The sequence below is a fragment of the Rhinolophus sinicus genome, linkage group LG01 (genome assembly GCF_036562045.2).
Source record: "Rhinolophus sinicus isolate RSC01 linkage group LG01, ASM3656204v1, whole genome shotgun sequence".
In the NCBI taxonomy this organism is placed as follows: Eukaryota; Metazoa; Chordata; class Mammalia; order Chiroptera; family Rhinolophidae; genus Rhinolophus; species Rhinolophus sinicus.
The window spans coordinates 79,839,988-79,866,901 of NC_133751.1; the positions used below are offsets into that span (position 1 = coordinate 79,839,988).

Consider the following 26,914-nt stretch of genomic DNA (forward strand, 5'->3'; position numbering starts at 1 on the left):
CATAGTAGATGCTCTGAAGTTTCCATTGTGTGGATTTAATAACAGCTACAGATGATTACCTTATTTTAAAGAGCTTTGAAAATGGAAACATTTTTTGGCTTATTTAGAATTAATCAATTAACAAATATTTATTAAGAACAGACACCAGACAGTGTGGGGTATTCAAAGCAGAGGAAAACAAGAATGTAGTTCTGTTCTCATGGAGGGAAAAAAGCATGAAATCCTGGTAGTTGGGCAGCAAAGAGACTTTAGGGAGGAGGTGGTATTTGAGCTGAGCCATGGAAAGTAGCGTTTGCATAGATGGGCGATGTACAGCAGAGCAAGGGAAGGAACGCGTTCAGCTGGGGGAGACACATGCATATTCGGAGGGTGGTGAATTGGCCAGCATGACTGAAGGGAAGGGCCTACGTAGCAGAACAATGAGTCTAAGAAACAGGAAAGGAGAGGTGGGGTCAGCCTGTGGAAGGCCTTGAAGGTCACCTCAGCAGTCTGAACTGTATGCTGTAGGCAATGAGGAGTCACGGAAGACTTTCGAGCAGAAATGGCATGATGAAAATGGCATAGTATTAAGATTTCACTTTTCTTTGGATAGTGTCTGTATAGCAGGTTTGCAGAGAAATGCCGCAGATAAATGCCTGCCGGTATGTCTAGGACCACGAGCAGACTTAGAAATAAAGAAAACTAAGTGTCTTTGATCTGCAGACTTGGAGGCCTGGCTGAGGTGGCAGAAATAAATGTGGCTGTAGCCCAGAGTGTTTCTATAGTGAGTGCCCTCTGTGATTGTAAGGAGAAAAAGGCAGGATTCTCCCAGGGTGTGGCCAGGATGACAGATGGGATTAAAGTGAAGGGCGGTATCTGCTCTGTGTGTCAGAGGAACAAGTCTTTTCTTCACCTGTTACAGCTTTCAAGTTATCAAAAAGTTTCTATCCCCAGATAATAGGTCTGATGTATGAGATCCTTGAGTTTTCAAGGATGCCTGGATTAGGAAACAATGGAATCTGGCTTTAAAAGCTATACCTTCACGTTTTCAAAGAGCCAACTTTCAATTATTTTATATGTTACCCTGGGCAAATTTCAACCTCCGGTTCTTCCTGCCACTCCTAAGTGCTTCAAAATGCAAATGAATGTGGCTTTTGGTCTAAGCCAAAAATTACCGATGATTTGAAGTTCGAAGTACAGCAATTTGCGCTCCATCTATCAAATGACCCATCAGTCAGTCAGCCTAAGCTTGTGCTAACTATCACCAAGCATGATCTTGGCCTGCAAGGCACTTACACTTGCCAGCTCTCCTAGGGCATTTAAAATAGGGTTTTATTTACAAAAATTGAGAAGGCTCACAGCGTGGAAGAAAGGCACACCTCTCCTGCATTCCAAGGGACCATTGGATTCTGTGAGTCACTGTTTTCCTGTTGGTGTAGATGGTAGAGAGCTGCCTGACTCCCGTGATCCTAGAGATGACAGCCTCTCAGCTCCCGCTGTCTTTATAAATAAAGAGCACTGGACAGAGGTGGCAGGGAACCTAGAGTTTAGTTCCAGCTCAGCCACTAACTACCCATGAAAAATTGGGGTACATGTTTTATGCTTTCTGGATTCACTGTCTGTATGCTAAATAAGGAAGCTTAACTAGACAGTCTCTCAAGTTCTTTCTACCTTTCAGATGCCTGCTTTGTGCCAGTCAGTGGATACTCCTCTTCCTCAATGTCCTTATGAAGTTGACCCAACATTCCATGATACATGTGCTCAGTTTTAGGCATGGGAGTAAGAGCTCTTAGTGCATTAATCCAGTGTCTGCACCAGAGGATTACACCCCAACATTAAACATTGCCTGTATTCTGGATACAGAATCTCAGAAGGTGGGTGTACTATTGTCACTTAACTAGCTCTTAACTGTCATCATTTTCTCTCTGTCTCAGGACTTGGCAGAAGTCTCCTGGATTTAGCCACCAGTCTCTAAACCTTGAAGCCTTTCAACTCTCCGCCTCTGAATTAAGTAGTAATTCTCCTTTTCATTGATGGAAATAGAACCACCCCACCCGGCCCCCTTGTCTCTGAAAATTCTATCCATTTTGCCAGATTTACTTGATGTCCAAATTAGTTGATTTGATTTCCTAAGTTCTTTACTTCCACTGTAAATTCCTCTGCTTCCCTAGTGCCTCACGTCTTTATTTCTTTAATTAGGAAAAACTTGGTTGCCCTTTTCAAAATAGACTAAATTATTGTAGCTCTTTTTAGTTTTCCAAACTATTAGACTTTTACTAGGGTCTCTGAACGGTTTTCCAGCTCTTACCTTCCCCATTCCAGGGACACCTAAAGTCACTCCATTCTTTTTTTATACCTTAAAAAATTTCATTGTAGGAATGATCTCATGGGGGCAGTACAATGAAGAGGGAGAAATATAGTTCAGGGAGATTTCTTCTTATTCAGGAGTGGAAACTTCGAGGGTACTAGAGAAATACAGTTGACCCTTACTTTATGCCTTCTAAGACCCTATCTACAATACGGAATTGTCTTCACCTTAGACTTCCCTTGCTGAATAACTCTTAATCTTGCTATATCTCCTAGCCTCTATTCTTTCTATTTGTGGTTTGTTTGCTTGTGTTCTTATTAATATTAACCCCATGTTTAACTTTTAATAAATCTTATATTTCCTGCTCAGAGTTACATCTTCTACAAATTAGGGTTTTCATGAAAAACTCCAATCTGGCAGGCAAAAATGTTTATCTAAGATGAGAGATCTAACAGATGTCCTGGCTTTAGACTGCCATGTATTTATATTTGTCCTGTGCCCAAATCATCTTGTGTGTTGCCCCCCAAGCAATCACCCAAAACCCAGCAATGGTATGGCATACCTTTGTTCAGACACTTTCTATGACACCACACTATTTATAGAAAAATCCGAATTTGCCTTCAAGGCCCCTCTCCAAGATTACAGCCCAGTCTTCATTTCCAGTCTCATTGAGATACGTTATGCTTCAGTCAGGGAAACAATTTGCTTTTGATAATGTGTGTGCCCTCGACGTTTCATGTTCTATGTGGTGGTGGATAGAGCTCCTGCACGATGCCCACCTATGGACACATGCTCACATCCTTTATTTCTTCAATACCGCCTTCTTCAGGAAATGCTCTCTCATCGTCTTTCTGAACCTCCCAGGGCAATTGGGACTTCTCTGATGACGTTTTTCGCTGTTTCATACGTATACTCACCTGTTTTCTCCTCAATTTCATCACTATCCTTGAAGGCCTGATCCATTTTCCTGACAGTAGGCCTACCCTAGGGTCGGTAGTCAATATACATTGGTGGACTATAGGCTTTTTTTAAAAAATAAATCATTAAGCCCTCTCATACTTTTCTCTATCTTTAACCCATTTTACTTCACTTGGTTAAAAAAAAAAAACATTTAGAGCTGCAGGAGGTTTCTGGGAGGGTCATAGAAACTGGGTTCAAAAGACCAATATTGTTTGGTTCCCATGTTTGAGGAATTTAAACAGTCTTGTGGGGGACACAGAGAGATAAATAGATAATTTCATTCAACATGGTCAATTCTATGGTCGAGGTAAGTACTGGGAACTACGGGAACCCATCAGGCAGAGCTTTGAAGTGGGTGCACAGTGGGCCAGGTGCAAGTCAGAGGATGATATCAAGAAACACACAAAAAAGAAAAACCTCGTCCGTCTCTGTTTGTGGGGGGAAAGGACAATGATATGCTTTATGTTTTGTGGTTGGGGATCAGGAGGGTCAGTCTGAGTGGTGGCCTGCAAACTGAGTCTTCCTGCCTGCTGAGTTAGTCGAGGTGCAAGGGTTATCTGAGCAGATGGTGTTTCAATATGGTTTTGGCATAAAAAGGGCCCAAATGTACTTTCCTGGTATACACCATCATACACTGAGAGTTTTGACTGAGGAAATGGATGAACAATAGGCTATACCTAATCTGAATGTACTCGAGAACTGGAGCCACTTATTTTTGGATCTTTCATGATGCCTGGATACTACCTTATGGTGTTTACTTTCCATCTATTTCCTTTAGAAAAACATCTTCCAAGATATTCTTAGATAGCCTCCATGACAACAAGTTGATGACTTAGACTCCCACATACTTTAGCTTCCATATTATTCATTAATTTATTTCCTAAGTGGACAGATAGTGGTTGGCCCTTGTCATTTCTGCTTAGACCCACCATAAGGTTTTGTGAGTACATGCAGTGTGCCCGTAGCAGATATCTTCATCTCTGGGAGCCCACCTGTTTCCCTAGGAGGAATTTCACTCTATGCAAAAGGAAATAGGTAAGTCTATTTGCAAGATAATCTTAAAATCATCACAGCTATTGAGGTGTGGTTTAAATGGGGCTTTCGGTCACTAAATAAAGGAGTGGGAAGAGAAATAACCTCTTAAGAAGTGAGGTGTATATATCTATTACAATTCCATTGACTGAGGGGCAATAGATTGGGGGTGGGAGGTTATCACTTTGTGAGGGGTGAAATGTCTAATTATTACATTGTTTTGTATACCTGAAACAAAAACAAACAAACAAACAAAAAATAGAAGTGAGGTGTAAATTGCTGTGCAAAAAGTGGTCAGATCCCATTCAATTCTTGTAAGTTATTACTTATAGTTTTGTTCCCATTGATTTTTGTTCCCATGTCACTCTATCTTGGTTTCATCTTATTTTTCCTATCCTCATTTCTTCCATGTTCTAATTTCTTCATCCCCCTAGTTTTCAATTTTATTTTATCTCGTATGTATTTTGCATCCTTTCTGGAACCGATGCTTTTATGAGACCTTCTATACTGAATATATTATCATAGAGTTTCAGGTGAAAACTGGGATTGTATCCGGCCATACGGCACAGGGAGAACACTGCTCAGGATCAGATGGTTTTCTCCATTTTCCACTCTTGTGGCTAGACTAAGAGGGTTTCCTACTGGGGGTGACATTTCTGAAGACGACTCATGCTTATGTCTGCACAAATGGATAGCATTCATTACTTTAATGTGTGTTATCTTGTCCTCACTTCTGCCTTCTAGATTATAAATTTCTCAAACAAGAAGTCAGAAATACTGTGAGATCTTTGAAAGCAGGAAACTGTGTTGCTCAAAGCACTAGCATAGGGCTCGCCACAATAATAAACACTTGTTGATTTATTTCCATTTTGAGACTATGAAGACTACACAACTTTAAAATCCACGAATATGTTTTTGTCTGAATATGCCTATATATAAAAAATGGTAAATGGCAGGTATTTGGGACAACATCATTTTTAGGTCCTGAATCTTGGTGTTAATTTTTCAAGGGGATGTCAGAATCCCCGGTTTTTCTCATAAATTGAGGATCCGACCTTTCATGATGTAAATATAGACAAGAATCTGGGGTCTCATGAGTGGAAGGAGTTAGCCTATTACAATGAGCATTTGGTCCAGGTGATCATATAATTCTCTGTTCCCTCTGAATAATAATAATGTCCTATGAGACCCTAGTGCAATGGAATATTAATGTGTTATGAAGAAGAAATACTTCCAATCCATTTATGTTTCAGAAATTCTGAATTATTAAAATTGGACAGATTTCTTTATTGCAGGGTTATTTCAGGACTTGAATGGCTAATGTACCTTTTGAAATTCTAAAAGGTAGAGATATTATATATAGTGTTTTCTAAGACTATTCTACTACAGAACCAACCCCACGCTGAGTCCTTTCTCCAAGGTACTTTTCAACGAGCTCATGTTCTGTCAGCCCTAAATTGGGAAACTATCAGAGAAATGGCCACACCCAACTGCTAGGACCACCATCAGTACCAACGTCACCACTCCCTCTTACATATGGATAGCACTTGAGGCTTTTCAAAGCACTTCCACATGTACTAACTATCTCCTTTCATTTTCATTAGCTGTGGTCAGTGTAGGGCAGTACTACTTTTTAACCTAGTGGCTGAGAAAAGAGACATATTATCCCAATATTGCTGCCTTAGTAATCAGAGAATTATTGAGTTGCATTAGGGTAAAGAGAACACAGGCCCGTGTCTGGAGAATCTTTGCATTTATAAAGAATAGAGTTTTCCCTTGTTTTTTATTTTGCAAACATTTCTACTGTATATGGTGATAGCCATATGGTTTCAGACAGTGTCCCATGTGGATGGAGATACACTTCAGGTGGTTTGACTCAATGTTACAAATGAATTTGCCTGTGTAAAATGGATTGACTCAATATTAGACCAGAATAGAATCGAGGGAAAATTGGGGATAAAGTTTGAAATCTAAACCAAGAATCTCATTTATAGCAGAGAAGTTTATACAGGTATGTTACACATTCTGAACATGGACAACTCATTGGGGATACTTTGGAAACTTTCCTCTGTCCTGAATTTGTATTTGGAAATTCATATATTTCCATTACTGTTTTTGATTTTTCTTACTTGATGCTAACATAAGGCCGCTTTCTCTGGGTGGGTGTAAACAACATGTTGTGGGCAGGCCAAAGTTAAACAGCAGTAATCTGGGCTGATAGATTAGTATCTGGTGTTTTTTTGTTTTGTTTTGTTGTTTTTTTACTTGAATGGACATTTGGAGACAGATGGAGAGGAAAGGGCTTGTGATTAATGGGAGTGAATCTTCCAGACAACATTCGTCTAAAAAGACATTCTTTTTATACGTAAATCCATTTTTCCCATGTAAACCCTTTTTTCTTAAAGCAGAAGGCGTTAGCATGGTGCCAACGGAGTGAGTGGTACCAAAGAGATTCATTTCCTGATGACCCTGAATAGTACAGATTTCTGAAGAGCCCTAAGAGCAAAAATAAAAAAAATAATAACCAAAGTGAAAAAATGAGTAAGAGCAATAGAGCTCTTTAACCCTAGTTTAGGCCTTTGTACACTTGCAGGCTGAGTGGCTGCAAATGTTTTGTAGCATCTGCCTTGACAATACAGGGTGGGATGCTGACATGCCCATCTTGGGCAGAGGCCCTGGCATTGTACAGCTCTCCTCTGTGCCCCCGCCAGAGGATCAGGGTCAGCTGGTGTCAGGACAGACGCTATGAAACATTTGCAGCCACTCAGCCTGCAAGTGTTCAAAGGTCAATGCCTAAACTAAGGTTAAAGAGCTCTATTGCTCTTACTCATTTTTTTTGGCTGGAATGCTTGTCTATGACTAGGGCCAGGGTAGTGGGCCATGGGGCACTGAACTATTCAAGATGGAGAGGACATAGCTGGGGAATCAGCGTAAGACTTGATCTGTTAAGGAAAGTTGAGAGTCAAACATCTGTGTTCTTCAATCTGTGTTCCTGGAACACAGAGTCACATTCAATAAATATTTAAGGAAAAATATGGATCAAGGAATAAAAATGACAAAGGTACCAAGTCAGAATAACAGGTCTGATGCGGATAGGCAGGATGGAAATCAGGGTGCTCTGCTAAGAGGCCAAGACGGCATCAAGGATAAAGAGGAAAAATCCTCGTAGCCAGGTTGTGTCTGGATAAAAATTGACATAGTGTTGGAAACAGAAACAAGAAAACCAAGAGTGTATGGAGAGTGTGACTCTAGCCACCCTTATTAAAGGGTAGATGGATTGGTGGTAAACTCCAGGTACATATTCTCATGTTTTCATGCTATACGTGTTGTATACTGGCATATACTTGTTAACTGTTCCAGATATGGGATCAATTCTTCTTCATTATCTATAAAATTCCCAATTATGCAGACACCTTTAGATATTGATAAAGAAGTAGAAAGACCCAATGGAAATTTCAAATCTTGTTTCATCTCCCGTGAAGGTGGAGCTCCTTGGTAAGCAGCACTCTCATACACAGATGCACAGTCAGCAGGAACGTGCTGGGTGGCAGGGAAAGCCAGCCTAAGTTTAAAGTTTAACCAGAGAAAATACGAATTAGTAGGATAATCAATGTGGACATTTGGAAGAACCCATAATGCAAGTGGCAGGCAGAATTGATTCTTTCTGGTCCTTGTTTATCAGTTTGTCATGTCCCTTGAGTAAGCTTCAAGAAATAAGAGGTTTAAGATTTGTGTCATTCTCATCAACCATTCTATTGCATTAGTAGTGGTTATAGCTCTGGTTTCTGTTTATACCATGGGACCACTTTTTAGCAAATTCAGCTTGTGGCAGTTTGCCCATTATTTACATGTTACTTTAAAGCACGTTGCTAATGGAGAATGAATGGCTTGATTTTTCAGAGATGAGAATAGTAATGTCTGGGTTATCATGGGACTCACCATGTACACACTTCACTTGTCACCATCTTATTAAGTCAATTTCCAAAAAGCAATTGCCAAACTTCTTGGCATGCATATCTATCATCCATATATGGGAATCATTAGACTATGTAAATGCTGCCTGCTTTTCAGTCATCTGTGCTTTATGTTCACTGGGTGGAGTTACTCAGTAATATAAATAAGTCACAGACAAAGTCTTAGACAAGAAGTTCTTTGGACTGGGGAATAATATGTTTTTTTTGTTTTAAATGTGTTTGTTGCTTCCATATGAGTTTTTGTTTGTGTTTTGGATTACAGCCATTGCCACCATTGTGCAAAAGCCAGAAAGAAATTTAATCTGGTGTTGCCCACAGGGGTTGTGATTTATTATAGTTTTCAGTTTTCACTACATTTTACCGAGTCAATGGACCCAGATGCAACATACCTCCACTGCAGAGATCTAAGGCACATACGTTCAAAAACATTGTTTCATAATTAAACCATGGTCCTTTCTCTTTAGATTTCCTTAAAGATAAAACTCCTTTAAAAATGATCCTGCTTTCCTAATTAGAGGTTCCCCCAATTATTTTTCAGAAATAGTATATCTAGTTTTTGGCTTCCTGAGAAACATCTGACAAAGAATAATTTTATAAACATATGATTAATTTAATTTCTTACATTTCTATATCTTACATCTATTTGCCAGTATAGTTACTCCTTCAGTTTTGTAAAATAAATTAAATTCTGAAAAACAATGAAATTTTTCAGAGCACAGTTGAGAAGGAATTTCATGTAACCCTCTTCCATGCATTCTTCAATGTCTAGCCTTGCACCTCTCTTAGATGCCTCATTGATTGTCAATTGTTTTTATGCTTCTCTCTCTTTTGCCTTCTGTATCCAGACTATTGTCAAGTCCTATTTATTTGGTCAACATCTCTTTCACCTTTTCCATTCATTCAGCTTGTACTTATTGAGCCTCTACTTTGTGCATGGAAAGGGTTAATCATGGGGTATCATGGGCATTGGTACAGGCCTAGTCACTTCTCTTTTAATCCATTGAACTTGCCCTTTAGGGGCCTCAAAACATTCTTCTATCCAGTACCACATTTTGTCTCTTGATAGCTTGACTCGTTTCATTTTTCATACTTGGCTACTGGGGAAGGCAGAATAATGCCTTCCCAAAGATGGCCAGTCCTAATTCCTAGATCTTGAGAATATGTTACCTTATGTGGCACCATGGACTTTGCAGATGTGGTTATGTTAAGGATGTTGAGGTTGGGTTCGCTTGGATGATCTGAATAGGTGCTGTCCAATCACGAGTTCTTAAAAACAGAAAGCCCTTCCTAGCTGTGTTCAGACAAAGAGATGTGATAAAAGAAGGGTCAGAGAGATGCTGCATTGATGACTTTGTAGAAGAAGGGGGCCATGTGCCAAGGAGTATAGACAGCCTTTAGAAGCTGGGAAAGGCAAGGAAATAGTTTCTCCCCCAGAGCCTCTAGAAAGGAATTCAGACCTTCTGATACTTTGATTTTAGACAGTGAGATCCAGGTTAGACTTTCACAGATTGGTAATATAATACATTTGTGTTGTCTTAAGGGACTAGATTTGTGGTAACTTGACATGGCAGCAATAGAAAATTAATGCATCTCTCCCTAGCCATGGGCTTTTGTCCTTGGATTGACTTTTGGCATCTCCTGCCTAATGGCTTCTCTACGTTGCCCTCAGTTATCTCCATTCAACCCTTCTGGGATCTCAAAGTGAGGATATCATCTATGTCTTGATATCCACTACTGACTGTGCGTTCTTCTCCTTTTAGTTTCTTTTCTGCTAATAGTTTCTCTGGGCTTAACATAACTATTTTTCCATCCTATAGTACCTTCTTCCTTCCACACACCTTCTACACTAGACTGGGTTTCAAGGCTTTGTATTATTTTACTTTAAACTATCTTTTGATCCTGTCTCTTCCAGTTCCTTGTGGTCAAGCATGTTTCAGTTCAATTATACTTACTTCCCATTATTTTCACACATAATCTCAACTTTAGAGGTTTGAATCAGTCGGGACAGGCTCCGTCATGCTGTAAAAACAAAGCAACCTCAAAATCTTAGTGACTTCAAAAATATCTGCATGGATCATTTGAAAGCACTGCTCCACATTTCTTATAAACTTGATGGAGCAGCAACCATCTCAGAATCGTTGACCACTATGCAGTAGAAGAGAGCTGTGTTTGAGAGCAGCAGGTATGCTCAGTCAAGAAGTGACATCTGTCCCTTTGACTTTCAACTCATTATCTAGACCTATCCACATGGTTCCACTGAAGAGGACTACAGATCATAAGCCTATTATTTATTTATGTGGAAGACGGCCATTGCCACCACTCCATAACCCTCTATAAAAAGGACTGGAGAACAACTTCACATCTTCCAAGTCTGTCCACAGAGACCCTCTCCTGCGAACAAGATTTCTTGGGGTGTACCTGGTCATAAAACAGTGACGTGGTTATTTTACTGTATCCACAGCTTACATCTTGACTGCATTATGAGAACTTTAGAGGGAGGAAAATGTTTGCTCAGTCACCATAATCATGCATTGAACTTCTACTGAATGCAAAACGCAGCCAAGTGCTTGGGAACTAAAATGATGAACTAGACATCCTGCTGGGATATGGTGTCCATTCGGTGCAGGTGGGGCTCTGGGATAAAAGGCTAACCCCTACTTGGGCAGTCAGAAAGGAGATGGTCAGGAAGGCAGGTGGGACAAATAAGGGAGTGCATTGGGCTTATAAATTTCGGCCAAGGTTTGAATAAGCTTTTGAAGATAAGTTTCTTATAGTTTACTTCACAATGTCTGGAGGAACTTGCATGAAACTGAATTTTGTGGAATTCGAAAACATATTAATTAAGGTGTGGTACTAGAGTGGAAAGAACACATGTTTTGGAATTAAGCACATCTGAACAGGATTCTTAGATCTGTCCTACATTACTGTGTAATCTTGGGAAAATCACTCAACTTCTCTGAGACTTGGCTTCCTCATTTGTAAAATGATTAATAGAGTTCTCAAAAGATTAATGAGAAAACAGAAAACATACTTATGCTGGGACCTAGGCTCTAAATAAACATTTGTTTCCTTCAGTTTCCTTTGTGAGATACACAGGTGCTAATATTTCATTTAATTTTATACCAGGTTCTGTATAGTACCATTAAAAAATTATTTTATGAAGACATTACCTTTGCATAAGTTTGGCCATTATATGTAGTTTTCATTTCTCTCTCTCTCTCTCTCTCTCTCTCTCTCTCTCTCTCTCTCGTATTTTTTTATTGTGGTATACTTCACATACCATAAAATTAATGCTTTTTAAGTGTACACTTCAATGATTGTTATTATAGTCACAAACTTATACAAGCAACATCACTATTTAATTCCATAACATTTTATCACTCCCTGAGAGAAACCCCACACCCATTAGCAGTCACTCCTCATTCTGTCCTTCTCCTAGACCCTGGCAACCACTAATCTACTTTTATTATAATAATCCATTTCATATAAACACAATCATATAATATGTGGCTTTTGTGTCTGGATTCTTTCACTTAGTGTAATGTTTTCAAGATTTATTCATGTTGTATCAGTACGTCATACTACTTTTTTATTGCCAAATAATATTCCTTTGCGTGGACATACCATGTTTTTGTTTATCCATGCATCAGTTGATGGACATTTGGGTTGTTGCCACTATTTGACTACTAGGAATAATGCTACTATTAACACTGATGTACAAGTTTTGTTCAGTCATATGTCTTTATTTCTCTTGGGTATATCCTAGGAGTGGAGTTTCTGGGTCATATGGTAACTCTATGGTTACTGTTTGAGGAACTGCCAAACAGTTTTCCAACATGGTGGCACTATTTTTCATTCCCACCAGCAATGTATAAGAACTACTAGAAATCTTTGTCAACACTTTTTATTGCTCATCTTTTTTATTATTACCTTATTGTCCATCTTTCAGATTATAGCCATCCTACTAGGTGTGAAGTGATATTTCATTGTGGTTTTGATTTGCATTTACATGATGACTAATGATGTTAAATATATTTTTCATGCTTATTGGCCTTTGGTTTATCTTCTTTGGAGAAATGTCTCTTTCAATCAGTTTTCTTTCTTTTTGCACCATCTCCTCTTGTTTAAAGGTTGCTTTTCTCTTTACACTGCTACATTCTGATTACTCAATCCACAGCTGTAGTATTGAGCAACAGTTATGTATCAAGTATGGTGCAAAGTGCTGGGAAACATAGATGAATAAGGCTTGGTTTCTCTGCTGATGCCTTTTGATATCTGGACATATTTAAATGGATATTGCAGTATACTAAGATGCAGTCACAGGAAGAGAATCAAATACTGGGGAAGCTCCAACAAGGGGGGCAGCTTGCTGTCCTGAGGCCATCTGAGGTGGCTTCAAGGAAGAGGGTCCCTGGAGTGTCTTCCCACATTCTGATTCCCTGAATCTAGGATATCCTTCCCTTTCAATGTGTACATTTTGTTGTATTAAATGGAGAAATTATATTGCACATCAAGATGTGCAGCCCCACAGTTAGTAATGTTTGAGTTCACTAGAAAAAATTGACTAGTAGAATGCTCCTCAATTCTTGACTCACATAGGTAGGACCAGGCTTTATTTGTCTTTGTATCTGAGGCCATAGTGTATGTTGAATGAATGAATCATTTCAGATAGAAGGGGGAATTACAAACCACATTTTGGAGCCTCAACTGTAATTTTTCTTTTCACACTTGAGACCCAAATAATAATAATATTCACTTTTGTGAATATTTGTGAACCCAAATGTCCATCAATTGATGCATGGATAAACCATTGCATGGTATATCCATGCAATGGAATATTTTGTCAAATGCTTTTTCTGCATCTATTAGTATGATTATATGATTTTCATCCCTCATTTTGCTTATGTGGTGTATCACATTCATTGATTTGTGGATATTGGACCAACCTTGCATTCCAGGAATATCCCACTTGATCATTGTAATTCCACTCTGCTCTTTTTAATACATTGCTGAATTAGGTTTGCTAATACATTGTGAAGGATTTTTGCATCTATGTTCATCAGGGATATTGGTCTATAATTTTTTTTTTTTTTTTTTTTGTAGTGACTTCTTCTGGTTTTGAAATGAGGGTAATACTGGCCTTATAAAATGAGCTTGGGTGCCTTCCCTCCTCCTGAATATTTTTGGAATAGTTTGAGAGGGATAAGTGTTAATTCTTCTTTAATAGTTTAGTAAAAATCACCTGTGAGGCCATCCAGTCTAGGACTTTTGCTTGTTGGGAGTTTATTGATTACTCATTTGATTTCGTTAGTAGTTATCAATCTGTTCAGATTTTGTGTTTCTTCTTGACTCAGTCTTGGAAGATTGTATGTTACTAGGAACTTACATATTTCTTCCATTACTGCCAACTCAAAGAGGTCTGCTTGCCTGCGCACATCTAAGCCAAAAGAAAACACAAACAGGAGTTTGCATCAAAGAAAGTAAGGGTTTATTTAAGGAATTGGCTCCAAATCCAGAGACACAGGTGAGCTAGTGCTCCCAAAAACCTGGCTCCTGGTGACCTCTAATGGCTAAATTACACAAGGGAAAAATCATTCATTATGGTTGCTATGGGAGTTGGGGCTGGGGGCTCTACTGATTGGTTGGGGCTAAGGCAGGGAGCAGATGATCATGGCTTTAGGCCCTGGTGTCAGTCATGGCATTGTTCTGTCTGGTTTCCAGGGGTTGCGGTCCTTGGAACTGTTCTGTTCTCATGAGTCTGGAGCTGTGACATAAGTGAAGCCAAGATGTTAGTTTTGTTTTAGTAAACCCTTACTCATTGTTTGAGGTTTAGTTATTATATCCTAGTCATGGTTGATAGACCTGCAGCTTTATTCTTAAGTTCTGGTGTAGACCAGAATCTAATGTCCTAAGGGCTTAATGACTAGAAGGAGCAGACATACAATATAAGTACAGGTAGGAGGATCCTGGAAAAGAATCAAGGGAATTATAGTTCTATCAGGATAAACAAAACTAGCTTGGATTAAAGCAGAATGCATAAAGTTCATAAATGGTTATACTTCCAGATTGTCCAATTTGTTGGCATATAATTGTAGCATTTTCTTGTAATCCTTTATATTTCTGTGTTGTCAGTTGTCACTTTTCTTATATTTCCGATTTTATTTATTTGGGTTTTCTTTTTCTCTTTTTTTCTTGATGAGTCTGGTTAAAGGTTTATCAAGTTTGTTCATGTCTTCAAAGAACCAGCTCTTGGTTTCACTGCTTTTTTTGTATTTTTTTTAACTCTATTTTGTTTACTTCTTCTCTGATCTTTATTATCTCCTTCCTTCTACTCACTTTGGGCTTTCTTTCTTTTTTTTTTTGTTTTGTTTATTGGGGTGACAATTGTTAGTAAAGTTACATAGGTTTCAGGTGTACAATTCTGTAGTACGTCGTCTGTATATCACATTGTGTGTTCATCACCCAAAGTCAGTTCTTTTTCCATCACCATATATTTTATCTCTTTTCCCCTCACCTACTTTGGGCTTACTTTGTTGTTCTTTTTCTAGTTCCTTTAGGTGTAAGGTTAGATTGTTTATTTGAGATTTCCTTTGTTTCTTGAGGTAGGCCTGTACTGCTATGAATTTCCCTCTTAGCACTGCTTTTACTGTGTCCTAGATTTTGGCTCGTGTTTTTATTTTCATTTATCTCAAGGCATTTTTTAATTTCTTTCTTGATCTTATTTTAACCCATTTGTTGTTCATTAGCATGTTACTTAGCTTCCATGTGTTTGTGTGTTTTTCAGTTTTTTTCTTGTAATTGATTTCTAGTTTCATACCATTGTGGTCAGAGAAGATGCTTGATATGAATTCAATTTTCTTAAATTTGTTGAGAGTTGTTTTATGGCTTATCATGTGGTCTGTCCTGGAAAATGTTCCATGTGCACTTAAAGAATGTAAATTCTGCTGCTTTTGGATGAAATGTTCTAAACTATCAATTGAATCCATCTGGTCTAATGTGTTTTTTTTAAGGCACTGTTCCCTTGTTGATTTTCTGTCTGGATGATCTACCCATTGATGTCAATTTGGTATTAAAATCCCTTACAATTGCTGTATTACTGTTGATCTCTTCCCTTATGTCCATTGATATATTTGCTTTATAAATGTAGGTGCTCCTACATTGGGTGCCTAAATGTTTACAAGGGTAATATCCTTTTGTTGGTTTGGTCCTTTTATTGTTATGTAGTGTCCTTCTTTGTTTCTTGTTACAGCCTTTGTTTTAAAGCCTATTTTGTCTGGTATACTCCAACTTTTTTTTTTTTTTTCATTTTCATTTGCATGAAATATCCTTTACCATCCCTTTACTTTCAGTATTTGGGTGTCTTTCAATCTGAAATGGGTCTTGTCATGTGGGAGACCCTGCTCGCTGCGCCATGTGTCATTCAGAGCGGCCTGCAGGGTCTCAGCTCCCGCTGCCCACATAAGAACGCAGGATGTGGCTAGGCCAAAAAGGAACGCCAGCGGAGCCATAGATAGGGGAGTCACACAACTGTAGTCTCGCTGGCAGCTGGGTTGGAGACACAGGAAGCAGGAGCCACACTATCTGCAACCTGCCGTCCACTTCTGTCTGCCAACCAACTTCACTTGCTAGCTGCAATCCACCTCTCTGCAATCCGCAATCCACACTCCGCCGCTTGCTAGCTCAGCCACCATCTTCCTGCTAGCCCCCATTTTCTGCTAGTGTAGTCACGGCAGTTATATTCGTGGCCAATGACTCACTGGTTACAGCTGACGGCCAACTAGCCACAGTTGATGGCCATCCAATCACAGTTGATGGCCATTTACTACCTGAGCCAGCACCTTTCTATGTGAGGCCAGGAGCCTGGAAACTGCTCTCTGGGGCTCTGTCCCCACAGTCTCTTGTAGACAGAATATGTATGGGCCTTGTTTTCTTACCCATTCAGCCACCCTATGTCTTTTGATTGGAGCATTTAAGCCATTTACATTTAAAGTGATTATTGATAGGTATGTGTCACTTTATTATTAATAGTTATGTTCCCCTCACCCCATGTTTTCTTTTTAGAGAAGTCCTTTTAACATTTCCTATAATACTGGTTTGGTGGCGATGAACTCTTAGCTTTTTCTTGTCTGGGAAGCTCTTGATCTCTCCTTTGATTCTAAATGATAGCCTTGCTGTGTAGAGTAGTCTTGGCTGTAGGTCATAGCTGTTCATCACTTTGAATATTTCATGCCAATCCCTTCTGGCCTGAAAAGTTTCTTGTGAGAAATCAGCTGACAATTTTATGGGAACTCCCTTATAGGTAACTAGTAGCCTTTCTCTTGCTGCTTTTAGGATTCTCTCATTGTTTTTAACCTTTGCCCTTTTAATTACATTGTGTCTTGGTGTGGGCCTGTTTGATTTAATCTTGTTTGGCACTCTTTGCACTTCCTGGATGTGTATGTCTATTTCCTTTGCATGTTAGATTAGTTTTCCATTATTATTTCTTCAAATAGGTTTTCAATTACTCACTCTCTCTCTTCTCCTTCTGGTACCCCATATGATGCAAATGTTGGTACACTTGATGTTGTCCCAGAGACCCCATTAACTATCCTCATTTTGGGGGATTCTTTTTTTCTTTTTGTTGTTCTGATTCGGTATTTTCTGCTACATGTCTTCCAAATAGCTGATTTGATCCTCTATTTCATCTAATCTGCCGTCAATTCCTGGTGTATTCTTTGTTTCGATTATTATATTCTTCATTTATGACTGGTTCTCTTTTATGGTCTCTATGTCCTTTTTTATGTTTACTGTCTCTTTGTTGAAGTTCTCATGGAGTTGATCTATTCTTCCCCTAAGTTTATTGAACATACTTATAACCATTGTTTTGAACTCTATCTGGTAGATTGCTTGCCTCCATTTCATTTAGTTCTTTTTCTGGAATTTTATCCTGTTCTTTTATTTGGGACATATTTCTTTGTTTCCTCATTTTGTGTACCTCTCTTTGTTTTTTTTTTTTTTTTTTTTTTTTTGTATGTATTAGGTAGATCTGCTACATCTTCTAATCTTGGCAGGGTGGTAAGACCTGTAATCTTATTGCATTAGGAACCATCCCTTATGACCTAATTTAACTTTAGTTACCTCCTAAAAACCCTATCTCCAAACACAGTTACACTGGGAGGTAGGGCTTCAATATATGAATTTGGGGTGGGTAGGGGGGCACAATTCAGTTCATAGCACTAATAGAATAATTTTTCAGTTCTCTCATCCTCTCTCTCTTTCCCCAACTCATAAGGGATGTTGGGGGTGAGGTATTTATAACACAATATATTGGAAGATTTTCTTTTATCTCTGAAAAATATTCTGTTTGTGTGTGCATATGCGTGTGTATATGTGTGTGTAATAACTGAAATACATATTACTATTCCCTAACTAAAGTTTAAATATTGTTTCCAATCACCTCTAAGAACTTCTCTTTGAACTGCTAACATGGAAAAGAGCTAAACCAGGGGACCATAAAATTGTTGGAGTCACTGAGCTTTGGCTCTATTATTATTCAAAATGTTCAAGCAGAATCTGGCCTGGGTGACTATTTGTCAAGGACAGGCTAGAGGAGATTCCAGCACTGGGTTGGAGTTTGGAATCGATAACCTTGGAGATTACTTCCAATTTTAAGATTTTATGATTATCAGCAGAATATTGGGTGGGTTTGAGTTTTACCTGCTCTTTCCTACTAAACACTCTTGATGGAGGTGGTCACAAGCAATGAATTGTCCCAAATGCAAGTAGCAGGGTAGTGCGAGGAACAAAGCCAGGTTTCTGGAAAATCCACTATCAAAACTGAGAGTTGGCTGCATTATTAGTGATGGTCAATAAGTAATGATGATTTTGGACTGTTAATACACTAGCATTGAAAAGGGAAGATACTATTGCCACCCAAGGAGCAATGGTTAACAAAGTGAGAATAACAGAGAAACATCTACTGATGAAAGAGGGCTTTATGTAAAAGGGATTGCTTACATCATTTGTTAAATTTATTCAGTTTTTTTATATACAGGAAACATAAGAAACATTAACTATCATCTTTGAAAAAGATATCACAGCTTACCTTTCCCATAGGGTAGGTGTCTATTATTTCATAAATTTGTGAAGTTCTTGGGAAGGCGTGTCATATTTTAGAAATATTTCTGCTCCCAGCATCTAGCACAATGCCTAGCACATAAGAACCATAAGGTAACTATTGAATGAATTAGGTAATAATTATATCTAAATAATACGGATTGCTTATTTTCTATGTTTATTTAAATATAAACTTTCCTTGAGTGTATTCTTGAGATCACTATCGAGTTACAATTGACTACAATAACCTGCACGTGCTTAGAGTGTGCAATTTGATGTTTAGACATGTACATCCTTGAAACCATCATCACATTCAAGAGGGTGAACATATGCATCTCCCCCACAAGTTTCTCATGCTCCGTTGTAATCCCTTTCTTTTACCCAAGACCATATACCTTCTCCCCAAGGAACTGTTGACTTTTCTGTCACTATCCATTATTTTGTATTTTCTAAAGTTTTATATAAAAGTAATCATGCAATGTGTATTATTCTTTTGTATGGCTTTTTTCGCCTGGCATAATTATTTTGAGATTGATCCATGTTGCTGTGTTGTTGCATGTATCAATAATTCACTTTTTAAAAAATTCACTAGTTATTATTGCTGAGTAGTACTCCATTGTATGGATATACCAACATTTGTTTATTTATTCACCTGTTGATGATTTGGGTTGCTCCTAATTTTGTGCTATTGCAAATAAAGAACATTAACCTATAAGTCTTTATGTGGACATATGCTTTCTTTTTTCTTGGGTAAATGTCTAAGAGTGTTATAGAATGCCTGTACTGGTATGATGTTTCAATATGGTATAATTTTGAATATTCAGGAAACTGCCAAACTATTTTCAAAAGTGATTGAACTATTTTACATTCCTACCAGCAGTTTATGAGTATTTCAGTTTCTCAACATCCTCACCAACATTTGGTATGGACAATCTTTCTAAATTTAGCCAATGTAATAGGAGTATAGTGGTATCTCAGTGTGGTTATTTTTATTTCCCTAATGATGAGTTATAGTGAGCATATTTTTATGTGCTTATTTGCCATCCATATATTTCCTCGGTGAAGTGTCTGTTCAAATATGTTGTCTGTTTTTTAATAATTGGATTGTTAGTTTTTTTAAATTAGGTCAGAGTTCTTTCCATAGTTTGGATACAAGTTCTTTATCAGCTAAAGGTGTCCCCCCTTATTCATGACTTCATTACCTATAGTTTCAGTTATCCATGGCCAACCATAGTCTGAAAATATTAAATGGAAAATTTCAGAAATAAACAACTTATAAGTTTTAAATTGCACACTATTCTGAATAGTGTGATGAAATCTCACTGTCCTGCTCCATCCTGCTGAGGATGTGAATCAGCCCTTTGTCCATTCATTACATCCGGGATTTATATGCTATCCCTCACTCCCTAACCCCCTGCCAGTTAGTCACTTAGCAGTCTACTCAGTTATCAGATTGACTGTTCTGAAATATGAATGAGCTTGATTTTCAATTCTTTTTGATCTTTCTGTAGCAGGTGTTGTAGGTGTCATGCCAGATTCCCTTTAATAGCTGGCATTCCCCAGCTTTAGGGGGTGTTAGCTTGTTAATGGCTTAAGTCTGAAGCCTTTTCTGGAAGCTGCTGGCCTGATAGAGCATTGGAATGACCTTCTGATGGTACAATTGAGGGACCTGTTGCTCCCTGCAAGTGCTGGGTACTGTCCTTCAGGGTCCAGTACTTGCCCTAAACCAATGACCTTTGTATGTTGCATTGCCCTTGGCAGGTAGACTAGATGCATCTGGGACCTAAAGGATGTAAGTTAGCATGGTCCAACTCCACATCACCATGCAACTCTCAGTTCTATGGGTCTAGAGATCCTGGTTCCAGGAGAATTCTTCCACCTGGGTATATAATAAGAGTTCAACTTAATTTAAAGTTACAGTGGCCACCTTGCATTCTGGGATGCCTCATTCCAGCAGGCCAGCAGTCAAAGGAAGAAACTGCCATATTGGCAGAGGCAATTATGATCCTGACAATCATTGAGGTGGTCAAGTTGCTGTTATATAATCGGGGCAGGATGGAATATGTTGGCATTCCTGGGACATCTCTTGGTATTCCTAGGCCCAATTTGACTGCAACTTGGCAAGTGAGGCAATAAAGCCATGATATTAGATGAGTCACATGGATCATCAACAATGCTAGCAGGAGGGGAGGGAAATCTAGAAAGGGTGGAAGAGGAGGGAGATGTTGTATGTCAGTTATGATCTTGGTACCACCCTCAGCAGAGGGATAATAGTTCATCTTACTAACTTCTCCTCTTAGTTTTACTGGAAATTGCAATCAACTAGAATCCTGGAGAAGCAGGGACCAGATGGACTAAAATAAACTTAACACGTTGCGTACGGATCACCAGAATCTTCGTTTTTTTCTGAGCCATGCGTTAAGGACGGATAACGAGAATTCTCGTTTTTACTGTTGACTCTTTTTACTTTGCACATTTTATTGAATTATTTGTGTTTCGTTAATAACAAAGGAAGCTGCTTTCTGCAGTATCACACCAGGAGGGATTACTAACATCATAGGTGAATAAATCCTAAAAAATTCCATAGAAAAATAATAAATGACATAGAAACATTTACGCTTTAAAGAGAAGAGTGCATTTTAAAGTAGTTTCTTTTAAAAACCTGCCGGAACAGAGGGGTATGAGGGATTTAAACCCTGCTGTACGCAACGTGTTAATATGAGAAACATGTAGACTGAGATGGGCAAGGGTTAAAAGATGCTGGCGGTAGGTATCCTGTCCCCACCCCGTTTACTACAGGTGCACACCACTCCTCAGCTGTTGCAGATGCTGGCTGTTAATGGCTCATACCTGCACATACTTCTTTGGAAGATGTTCTTTGGCTGAGGGGAGTCTCTTTATCCAGAGATACGTGGGAAATTACACTTTTTCCCCTTTGCCTGGGGCAGCCCCATGGCTGCGGAGTAACTGATAACAGGGGCACAACAGCTCAGCCTCCTTCTGTCTGGATGGGATAACCTTTGCTTTGCTTTTCTTTAAAAACTATTCTTCTTTTTATGACATTCAATATTATTTTATATTAATTTCAAGTGTACAGCATAGTGTATAGACACTTGTATAGTTTAAGAAGGGATCCTCCTGACTAGTCTAGTACCCACCTGGCACTATACATAGTTATTACCATATCATTGACTAATTCCCTATGCTGTACTTTACATCCTCATAACTATTTTGTTAACTACCAATTTGTACTTCTTAATCCCTTCACCTTTTTTGTCCTGTCCCCCAACCCCCTCCTATCTATCACCTCGATAAATCTAGTACCCATCTGATTCCATACATAGTTATTACACTATTATTGACTATATTCTTCATGCTATACCCTACTTCCTCATAACAACCAATCTGTACATCTTAATCCCTCCCCCACATCTGGCAATCATCAAAATGTTCTCTGTATCTATGAGTCTGTTTCTGTTTCGTTTCTTTATTTTGTCCGTTAGATTCCACATATAAGCAAAATCACATTGCATCTGTCTTTCTCAGTCTAATATACTCCACTCAGCACAATACCCTCCAGGTCCATCCATTGCGCTGCAGACTGCAAGATCCATTGCTGTCCATGGCCGAGCAATGTTCCATTGGATAATGCATCACCTCATCTTTATCCATTCATCCATCGACAGACACGCAGGCTGCTGTAAATAATGGTGCGATGAACATATGGATGCACACGTCACCTTGAAGCAGCATTTGGGTTTCTTCAGATAATTACCCACGAGTGGGATTACTAGGTCGGTCCTTCTTTGTCTCTTGTTGTAGCCTTTGTTTTAAAGTCTATCCTGTCTGGTATAAGTATTGCTACCCAACTTTTTTGTTTGTTTGTTTGTTTGTTTGTTTGTTTGTTTCCATTTTCGTGAAATGTCTTTTTCCATCCCTTTACTTTCAGGCTGTGTATAACTTTCGATTTGAAGTCTCTTGTAGGCAGCATATGTAAGGGTCTTGTTTTCTTATCCATTCAGCCACTCTAGGTTTTCGATTGGAGCATTTAATCCATTCCATTTACATTGTTAATAGATACAAGTATGTAGTTGTTGCCATTTTATTACTCACATTTATTATTTTTTTCAAGTCTTAAAGAAGTCCCTTTAACATTCCTTGTAATACTGGGTCAATAGTGATGAATTCCTTTAGCTGTTTCTTGTCTGGGACACTTAATCTGTCCTTTGATTTTAAATGACAGCCTTGTTGGGTAGAGTAATCTTGATTGTAGGTCCTGGGATAACCTTTTATTGCACTTTAGCCTCCAGAGCTCCCCCTGGGATCAGGCTGAGACTAGAGTTCCTCCAAAATCACATGTTTGTCTAGCCTTTTCTTCTGCTCCAGCCTGAGAGAACTCCATCAATAAATCGTTTACGCAGGATTCCCTATTTCAATCTCCGCTTCTAGGCTGCCTTAAGACTGTCCTTTTCAGGCACATCAGATTATACAGGCATCCCTCGTTTGATCGCACTTTGCTTTATTGTGCTTCATGGATGTTGTGTTTTTTACAAATTGAAGGCAAGACCCTCCACCAACAAAAAGATTATGATTTGCTTTATTGTGATACTCACTTTATCATAGTGGTCGGGAACCAAACCAGCAATATCTCTGAGGTGTGCCTGTAGTTCATTTAGTTACTACTCCTCCATCAGTTAAGTTAGTTACCATTGCTCCATCAGCGTTCTGAAAAGTTGTCAAAATCTCTTATACTCTGTTGTTTTCTTTCTCATTGTTGTCCTTCTAAGATCTGCATCTTTTTATTCCTCTACTGACATTTTAGTACGTTTTTGGAGAGAGGAGTTGTATGCATATGGCCAATCTTATAAGAAAGCTTAAACTGTCTGTATATAGAAAGTCAGGTTTATGTTTTTATTAAACATACCATTTCCACTAAAGATATTAAAGATCCCATTAAAAACGAGTTAGATAAAAAGACAGTGAAAATTAGAAATTGTAACGGTTTCAGTTTTAAACAAGATTGTCAGAAATTCCAAGGAACTATGTGTTGGAGTGGAATCATCCATTTTGCTTTGAGTTTAGTGTTTTCAAGAAAGATTTCATTTAATAGAGGGACATATATGAAATGTCTGCTTACTTTGAACAGGTTTACCGATCTCTGCTAGATCAACAAATGCCAATCCTTTTATTAATGAGATAAAACAAAGTCATTAGGGTTATAATTACATGCCTTACTGAATTTTCACCACATTTATCCAGTTCACTATTGTTTTCTTAAATATTTATTTACCATAGTCATACTTCTTGGTTTGCAACAAATTTTGTGTGTGTGTGTGTGTTGTGTGTACATATCATTTATGTCTATGTGATATGTCACAGTGATTTGATGGTGACTAGTTTAAACATATTTGTAGTTCATAGAGAATGTTGTATTGGTTACTTGTGGGTCAATCCACACAGCATTGTGCTGTATCTATCTGTGTATGTCTTATGGCACCTATAGAGTTGAAGACAAGAGCTATGCCTTATTTATCCTTCTATTACAGAGTCTGGTACATAGTAGATGCTCATTTAGATATTGGTTTAAAACAAAATAAAACAAAACAGAAAAACCTAGCAAATATTTCTGTTTGAGACATTTCCTATAGTCACAATTGACTTGCAAGTTAGTTGTATTAGCTTTCAAGCTCTAATCTCCTGCAGGTCAATAATTTCCCTTGTGACTCCTAACGCTCTCTTGTTGCAAATAAAATTGGATCTGGGATTGTGGCACAGCTGATCTGAGTACCAGGGACTAAGCACAGCTCAGATGAAGTCAGTCTTGGTGCAGGTGGCTGGTTCATTCAGTTTCACTTCACAGAGGCACACTATTTATGTTCTTCCTTCCACATCTGCAGAACTCTTTTTAGAGTAAATGAGAATCACAGGCTTTTAGCACACTGGAGACATCATATGAGACTTTATTTTGTTCTTATGTTTTTTTTTCCTGTTATTACCAGAGGACAGGATTAATATTTGAGGGATACACAATTAGTGTTATAGAATCCATATAATCAAATAACTTCACAGTTGGAAGGGACTTTAAAAGTAATTTAGCTGAACACTTTGCACCCTATTTTACACATGAGAGAACTAAAGCTGGAAGACTGTAAGTTACTTGTTAAGTACAGCTACTGGTAGATGCAGGCTTAGTGATGCCATTTCCGTGTGGACATATTTTAGGGAATGACACTCCATTCTCAGATATATGAAAGTCATTTAACAAATCAGGGTATCCTGGATTTCCATTGTATTCAATATTTTAAAATCTCCGTTAACTGGAAGTTAATGTTATCCAGTTAATTAGTTTTTGCTGAAAAATTAAGCAATCAAACTTTGACTATTGAAAATTAGTTCAACATGGATCAGTGTCTGCTCCTACTTTATGTCTGCACAAGGGCACGGGCCATTTTAATCTTAAGCCAATGAATAAAAGACTATCATTTCTCCAGGATCATTGATGTGAGATTCTGCAATTGAACATATAGAATGCAAGAGATCATTCTGAATGTACACTGTCCCTAGGAAGACATCTAGTAAGAAGTTTTTAGACCAAATTCCGTATGTAAGTTTGTTTTAATGCTTTTCAGTTCTTCTGACAAAAGGTTGAGCATGTTAAAAAAATGTTTGGATTATTTGAAAGTCCGAGTTAAGCAGATTCTGCTCATTTAAGAGGTACCTAAATCTTACTAAATGACTTTTGATCATACTGGTGCCCCAGAGTTAAGACCTCGCTTAGGCGTCCTCTGTTTGGCAACATGAATCTCTTTCTCAAACATGAGGGATAGAAGATACTGGAAAGTCAGAAAGGTGCTAACAAAGGGCACCATAGGTCAAATCCAGAAAGAGCAAAGGGAAAGTAAGTAGGTGTCTTGGGTTAAAGTCATATGAATGGGGACTTCGGGAAGAGAGAACCCAGGCAAGGACAATGAGAGACCTTTAAGGACTGAGGGTTCAGGCAGTATCAGACAATATAGCATTGGTAATCCAAGCCAAGGGTCTGTACAAGAGATTAACGATCTGACTCAAAAGATCTGAAGAAATGGGGCCACACACCAGCAGGAAGAATGAACTTCAGCACAGAATAAGTATAGAGACATGAAGTTTGAAGCAGATGCAGCTCTTCATATACACCTTCCCAATACCTTGGGATAGATCCAGTCCGAGTCCAAAGATGGGACACCTGGATGAAGGCAGGTGCATTTGAGGGCTGAGCTCTTAATACAAGGGACTATGTCTCTTCTTTCTTCTCTAAGTTCCTCGGTTCTGTGCATGGTGGTTATTCTACAGATTCTCACGAAGTGAATGTTGTATGGATAAAACACACATGCACTTTGCAGGGACTCTGGACCAGATTTGAGACACATGTGTTTAGTGGTGAATGAATTAACTTGGATGAAAGATTTGGACAAATGCCCTGATTTACTGAGCCTAATTTGTCATAATTATTACTGGTCAAATTAAGAGGTACCATCTTTCAACCCTTACATATGGTTCTGAGGCTTCCTCTTGACAGGCTTCCTGTCATCTGCGGCTGTGCGTTCCCTGAGGCCACTGCTGAATGTGCGTTGCTTTGTGACTCTGCAGGACTGTTGCTAGGGAAGATTTCCCAGGACCCATGAGGTCACTGAGAATTTGAACAATGAAAAGAATAAAAGACTGCATTAGCTTTCTCTTTAAAGTTTGCTTTTGTGGAAAACCTTAGGAAGATGAGGCATAAATAGCATTTTTCAAACAGCATAATTTTTTTTTTTAACTAGAGGGGACCACATAAGCTTATATGGAAATGTTTTGGGGTTATAATGTTATGGATTTAGGTTGTCATTGCAAATAAATTGGAAGCCCCATGAACATTTGAAGCTCAGCAGTTGTGATAAGAACTGTTTTCTTTAAAAACTCGTAGACACAGACAACAGTTTAGTGGTTACCAGAGGATAAGGTGGGGAGGGGGTGATAGAAGAGGGTAAAGGGGGTCAAATATATGGTGATGGAAGGAGAACTGACTCTGGGTGGTGAGCACACCATGTGACATATAGATGATGTATTACAGAATTCTACACTTTGAAACCTATGTAATTTTACTAACCATTGTCACCCCAATAGATTTAATTAACAAAAGAATTATTTTCTTGTTCTAGTCCCATCCCAACATTGTAGGATGACTAAAAAAATTACTTTACCTCTGGATCTCAATTATTTTTTTGTCTGAGAATGGTATTTTTAGACTAAAGCTGTAGGGTCTTTTTAAGCTCTGTTGAAGATTTATATTTTGTTTCTTTCAAAAAGTTTTGGCAGATAATGGGTGTTCACTCAATAAATATGGACTGATCCTGGCTCTCACAAAGCTGTGTGGTTTTATGGAGAGAAGTGGTCCCATGGGTTGAGTACACAAGATGAGAAGGATATGGCGAATAAATCTACAAATTGAGTGTCTCGCTGAAGTTTATCATAAAGATAATCTGGTGGGCTCTGGACATTTGATAGCACGTACTAGTGCTTTTGTCAAGCAGAACTGCTGGTGACAAAA

The 26,914-nt window shown here is 38.5% G+C and overlaps 1 long non-coding RNA gene across 6 annotated transcripts in view; it reads left to right on the forward strand.

Annotated features, from left to right (window-relative positions):
* Positions 1-26,914, forward strand: part of LOC109460765 (uncharacterized) — a 317,813-nt gene that overhangs the window by 2,899 nt on the left and 288,000 nt on the right. The window contains exon 2 of one of the 6 annotated variants that reach the window (XR_012496620.1): positions 1,658-1,853. The exons of the other annotated variants lie outside the window; for them this stretch is intronic. This is a non-coding gene — a long non-coding RNA (uncharacterized LOC109460765). The remainder of the gene's footprint in view (positions 1-1,657; positions 1,854-26,914) is intronic. 6 annotated transcript variants of the gene reach the window in all.